This window comes from Oryctolagus cuniculus, chromosome 5 (genome assembly GCF_051225735.1).
Source record: "Oryctolagus cuniculus isolate XC-2025 breed Fujian yellow rabbit chromosome 5, ASM5122573v1, whole genome shotgun sequence".
Classification (NCBI taxonomy): Eukaryota; Metazoa; Chordata; class Mammalia; order Lagomorpha; family Leporidae; genus Oryctolagus; species Oryctolagus cuniculus.
This window is the reverse complement of record NC_142871.1, coordinates 111,710,303-111,716,795: the sequence shown is the minus strand read 5'-3', so window position 1 is coordinate 111,716,795 and position 6,493 is coordinate 111,710,303.

Genomic DNA, 6,493 nt, shown 5'->3' with positions numbered 1-6,493 from the left:
TCATACTGTATCATATAAATATGTAAGTTGCCATGTATCAATTAAAAATAAAATTACAAAGACTTTTGCCACACAGATACACTTACAAAATTCTAAAATTTAAATGGGACCAAAAAGACTGAGTAGCCACAGTGATCTTGAGCAAAAAGAATAAAGCAATAGGCATTGTGCTATTTAACCTCTAATCTAATACCATGCTACAGTAACCATACAATTGGTACTAGTGTAAAACAGATACATAGACCAATGGAAGACACAGGAAGCAGAAAATAAATCTACCCATTATGGTTAATTGATTTTGTCAAAAGGTCAAGAACATACAATGGAAAAAGGACAGTCTCTTCAATAAATAATGCTGGGGAAATTAGATAGTCACATGAAGAGTGAATTTAGACCCTTAACTCACATCACATACAAAAGTCAACTCAAAATGGATTATAGGCTTAAATATACAACTGAAAATGTACAACTAACAGAAAAAAGGTAATGCAAAGCTATATAACTGCTTTTGTTAATACCCTAAAAGCATAGGACAAAATAAAGGCAAGAATAGGCAGATAAAATTATATAAATTACCCAATGTTTCTGTACAAAGAGAGCAATCACCACAGTAAACAAAAAGTCTACAGAATGGGAGAAAATATTTGTAAACCATACATCTGATAAGGCATTAATATCCAAAGCACCTAAGACTCAAACAGCTCAGTAGCAAGACAGTAAATAACCTGATTGAAAGCAGGCAAAGGATCAAAACAGACATTTCTTAAACAAAGAAACAAAAATGGTCAACAAGTACATGAATATATGGTTAACATTACTAATTGTCAGGGAAATGCAAATTAAAAATACAATGAGTTATAAGCTCATACTTAGAATAGCTATTATAAAGAAGACAGCTGGTAAGTGTTGGCAAGGATGAGAAAAGGCAAGGCTTGTACATTATTGTTTGGAATGTAAATTAGTACAGCCAGGATGGAAAGCAGTACAGAGGATTCTTAGAAAACTAAAAGTAGAACTACTATATGATTCGATAATTTCACTTGGGCATACATACAAGGAGAATTATATCACTTTGCCAAAGACATATCTGTAGTGCACTGCAGAATTATTCATAATAGCCAAGATATGAAATCAACAAATGCCCATCAATGGAAAAATGGCTAAGACAATTGTACTTTATATATTTGAGAATGCTATTTAGACTTAAATAGAAGAAAACTCTTTCTACAAAATGAATGAATTTGGAAGACATTATTTAAGTGAAATAAGCTAGACACATAAAGACAAATACTTAATGATCTTGGATATATGTGGAGTCTAACAAAGTTGAACTTGTAGAAGATAGTGGAATGGTGGCTACTAGAGATTGGAACAGGGCTCTGGAGCATTAGAGAGATGTTGCTCAAAGGATACAAAATTTCAATTAGATAGAAAGAATAAAGTCAAGAGATAATGACAGTAAAAATGAAAACTGTCCTGGCGCTGTGGCTTACTTGGCTAATCCTCTGCCTACGGCGCCGGCATCCCATATGGGTGCCGGGTTCTAGTCCAGGTTGCTCCTCTTCCAGTCCAGCTCTCTGCTGTGGCCTGGGAAGGCAGTGGAGGATGGCCCAAGTGCTTGGGCCCTGCACCCGCATGGGAGACCAGGAGGAAGCGCCTAGCTCCTGGCTTCAGATCGGTGCAGCGCTGGCCATGGCGGCCATTTGGGGGGTAAACCAACGGAGGGAAGACCTTTCTCTCTCTCTCTCTGTAACTCTACTTGTCAAATAAATAAATAAAAAATCTTTAAAAAAAGAATGAAAAGTAATAATGTATTGCATTCTTGAAAATTGTTAAGAAATATTTAAGTGTTCTCACTACAAAAAAATATGTATGTGAGGTAATGCAAATGTTAGCTTGATTTAGCCATTCCATAATATATATTTCAGGAGCAGAACCAAGATGGTGGCTAAGTAAGAGGTTCCAGCAACTGCTTATTGCAGAGACCAGAGCAAACAGAAATACACACACACCAAGTCACCTTCACAAAGGTTATAGCAGTCAGAAGTTACAGTCATAAAAGTCACATTGAAGAAGGCAGGGAGAAAAAAAGAGTTGCTCTTTATCCCTTCCCCAGTTCCAAGGAGTGCAGTTGACAGATGCCACCTGCTTGGGAGAGGCAGAATTAACTGAATCCCAGTCCTAGGACCACTGGGAAAATATTCAGTTGGACTGAGTCCTTCCTGCCCCAGGCCCCAGCCCCTTATCTACCCAGAGACAGCATTTGGAGCTTTGGAAGTCAGGATCCCTCTTCCAACCACCAGAACAAAGTCCACTACAGCTGTGCAGAGGCCAAGAGAGCAAACTTAGAGGACTATGTTGTGAGAGCCTGGGCTCCCATGCCAAGAATCAGATCTGTAGCCACTGGCCAGTGCTCAGACAGAGCCTCTAGACTTTTCTGGCAGCAGGTAGAGACCTGCAATCTGGGGGATTCGACTCATTTTGGGATGTGTCACTGCTGGCCTCTAGTGGGCTTGGCAGAAATTCCTGGGCCTTTGTGGGACATGTGACTGTGGGACCCAGGTGTGACCAGCCTAAGGCCATTCTGGGGAGCCAGAGCACAGCCTCTGTCACTCTCCTCCAACATTTGGTGCACAGCAAAGGACTATGGGACTCTGCCTTGGGATTGAGCTGGGCAGATCTTAATGGTATCTGTTGTGAGGCAAGTGTCTTTGGACAATATCTGGACATGCCCCAGTATCAGGTGGAAACCTGTGTCCTGGTGAGACAGACTTGCTGTGGCATATATAACCATCAGGTTCTTCTAGGTCTTTTGCGTACTCTCAAGAAGGCATGGGGCCTAGTGACTATAACCTACCCAGGGCCTCCATGAGCAGCTGAGAAGCCTGTCAACCACCCCTTCTATAACCTTGAGCAGACAGCAATGAATCAAATCAAAGTTTTGGGCTTAGTGTTTGGCTGAGAAAACACACAGAACCACTTGATCTACATCAGTGAAGTTCCAAGGCCCTAGGTAAGCAGGATTATAATGTAGTCAACATCTACAGTGGCTGAGATGTATGTCATAGATCGGTGAGTCCAAATCAGCAGACAGAACATAGCAGGATGAGCTTTGGTCCTATCCCAGGCATGGTTCTTAGGGGAGCGAGGGGTCTGAATGTGATACAGCATCATGGCATTTGTGGACAGGGGACGAGGTGTCCAAGTCTACCAGAGGCCCAGGAAGATGCTGCTACGGACAGACTGCCTCTTTTTAGGTACTTCCCTAGTTCATACTAAACACCACATCGGCTACAGATTTGGGACTAATTGGACACTGGGGAGGATTTTTAGGCTAAATTGGTAAAGACATATAAAAAGTGGACCTGGGGCAAAGTGTCTAGTGCTGAAATGGCAAATAGAGAAAAATAGATTGCTTTGAATTTCTAGAAGAATAGACACAAATGAAGCTGGATAACTAATCCTTTAGTATGCAGATGACATTGTACACTACTTGTGACTAATGTAAAGTGGAAGTATATTATTGTACAAATCAAATGAAAAATAAAAAAGGAAGGAGAAGGAAGAGAGGGAGTGAGGAAGGGGAGGGTGGGAAGTATCATTATGCTTCTAAAACTGTATATATGAAATGCATGATTTTTTCCTTTTATATAAATAAAGAACCTCTAGGGGACCAGCACCTCACCTAAAAAGCAAAATAAGAAATTAATCATTTAGAAATTGAAATTTCCAAATGCTCAGATGAAGATTTGAACACACTGAGAATGCAGAGGAATGATTCAATATTCCAAGAGATTTGATAGAGAGATGGAAATAATCACACAAAGTCAAGCAGAAATCCTGCAACTGAAAAGCACATGAATTCAAATTAAAAACATGATAGAAGCCATAAACATCAGAATACATCAAACAGAAGAAATAACCAGTGAGCTCAAAGACAACTTGAAAATGCACAGTTGGAGGAGAAGAAAAAAGAATCAGGAGGAATGTAGAAAGTTTACAGGAAATATGGGATAGCATAAAGAGAGCAAATATGAGTTGCTGGGATTTAAGAAGAACTTGAGAATGCCAAACAATGTAGGAAGCATAATCAAAGAGATAATAGAAAACTTCCCAAACCTAGAGAAAGATAAGTATCCAGGTAAGGAAGATCAAAGTCACCAGTCAGATTCTTTTTTTTTTTTTTTTTTTAAAGATTTATTTATTTGAAAGTCAGAGTTACACAGAGAGAGAAGGAGAGGCAGAGAAAGAGGTCTTTCATCTGCTGGTTCACTCCTCAATTGGCCACAACAGCCAGAGCTGCGCAGATCTGAAGCCAGGTACCAGGAGCCTCCTTCGGGTCTTCCCACGTGGGTGCAGGGGCCCAAGGACCTGGGCCATCTTCTACTGCTTTCCCAGGCCATAGCAGAGAGCTGGATCGGAAGTGGAGTGGCCAGAACTCAAACTGGTACCCATATGGGATGCTGGCACCGCAGGTGGCAGCTTTACCCTCTATGCCACAGTGTTGGACCCACCAGTCAGATTCAATCAAATCATGTGTACCTCAAGATATATTATAGTCAAGTTCTCCAATATTAAAGTTAAAGAGGACTCTCAAAACTGCCAGAGATTAAGAAGCAAGTAAAACATAAAGGAGTCCTTTAGCAGTTGAAATCTTATAGGCCAGAAGGGCTGTGGGATGAGACTTTTATAGTAGTGAAGGGACAAAATTGCTAGTCAAAATATTGTATCCAACAAAGCTATCCTTCATAACTGAGGGAGAGATGAAAACATTCACGAATAGAAGCTGAGAGAAGTTATTACCACCAGACCTATATTACAAAAAATGTTAAAGGGAGCTGTTCTAATTGAAAACAAAACAAAACGAAACAAAAAAACCCGAGATACTAACAAGTAAGAAGAAAATATCAAAAGGTTGACAACTCACTGTTAATTTAACTATACAAAATTCAGAATTCTCTAATATTGTAAACATGACATGTAAGTTATTTATATCTTTATTGTTAGGACTAAAAATTACAATCACTATATTAAAATGTTAAGAGACAGGAAATAACTGGAAGAAGTCAAATGCAATATCATAAATACAAAATATATGGAGGAATGGATTACAAATGTGGAGCTCTTTATCAGAATTTCTTACCTCATTTTTTATTTATCTCTTTCCCTAACTTGTTATCAACTCATGATAGTTTGTTAAAGCTGAAACATTTAAGCCTCAATGTAACCACAAAGCAAGAGCTGTTAAGACTTACCAAATACAAGAAGAAAATCAAAGTGCTCCACATATCCACAAATGAAAATACAAAACAAATATCAAAATAACAGTAGTAAAACATCTATCATCAATTTCCTCAAATGTCAATTAACTAAATTCTTCAATTAAAAGACATGGAATGACAGAATAAATTAAGAAAGAAGACCCTTGGGACTGGCATTGTGGTGCAGTGCTGCCTACAAAGCTGGCTTCCCATGTGAGCACCAGTTCGGGTCCTGGCTGCTCCAATTCGGATCTAGTCCCCTGCTAATGCACCTGGGAAAGCAGTAGATGACTCAAGTGACTGGGCTCCTGCCATCCATGTGAGAGATCCAGATGGAATTCCAGGCTCCTGTCTTCGGTCTGGCACAACCCTGGCCATCATGGCCATCTAGGGGAATGAACCAGTAGATGCAAGATTTCTCTCTCTCTCTCTCTCTCTCTCTCTCTCTCTCTCTCTTTCTCCTTCTCTCTTTCTCTCTCTCTGTACTCTTTCAAATAAATGAATAGATCTTTAAAAATGATTACAATATCAAACTATATGTTGCTTACAAGAAACTCACTACCTCTAAGGACACACAGACTAAAAATGAAAAAAATGGAGTAAGATAAAGCATAGAAATGGAAACTAAAGGAAACCATGAGTAGCCTTACTTCTATTAGATAAAGTATATTTTAAATCAAAAGCAGTAAAAAAAAAATCAAACAGAAAGGTTATTATATAATGATAAAGGATTCAATTCAGCAAGAGTAAATAACACTAACATACATACCTAATATTGGAGCATCCAAATACCTAGAGCAGATGTTAATAGATTTAAAGGGGCAGATAGACTCCAATACAGTAATACTAGGGCACTTTAACACCGCAATTTCAGAAATAGTTCATCTAGACAGAAAACCAATGAAGAAGAGCAGAGTTAAATTGCATTCTAGATCAATAGACTCTAACAGACACCTAAAGGCATTTTATCCAACAGCTAAAGAATATACATTCTTTTCATCAGCCCATGGAATATTCTCCAGGATAGATCATACTGTAGGCCACAAAATAAGTCCTGACAAATTTAAAGGTATAGAAATTATAGCAAGCATATTTTCTGACCACAATGCAATAAAACTAGAAATCAATAACAAGAAAAACTTTGGAAGCTAAATACATACCTGAAAATTAAATGTGGTTCTCTTGGACAATCAATGGATGAAGGAGGAAATTTTTTTTAATTCTTAGAATGA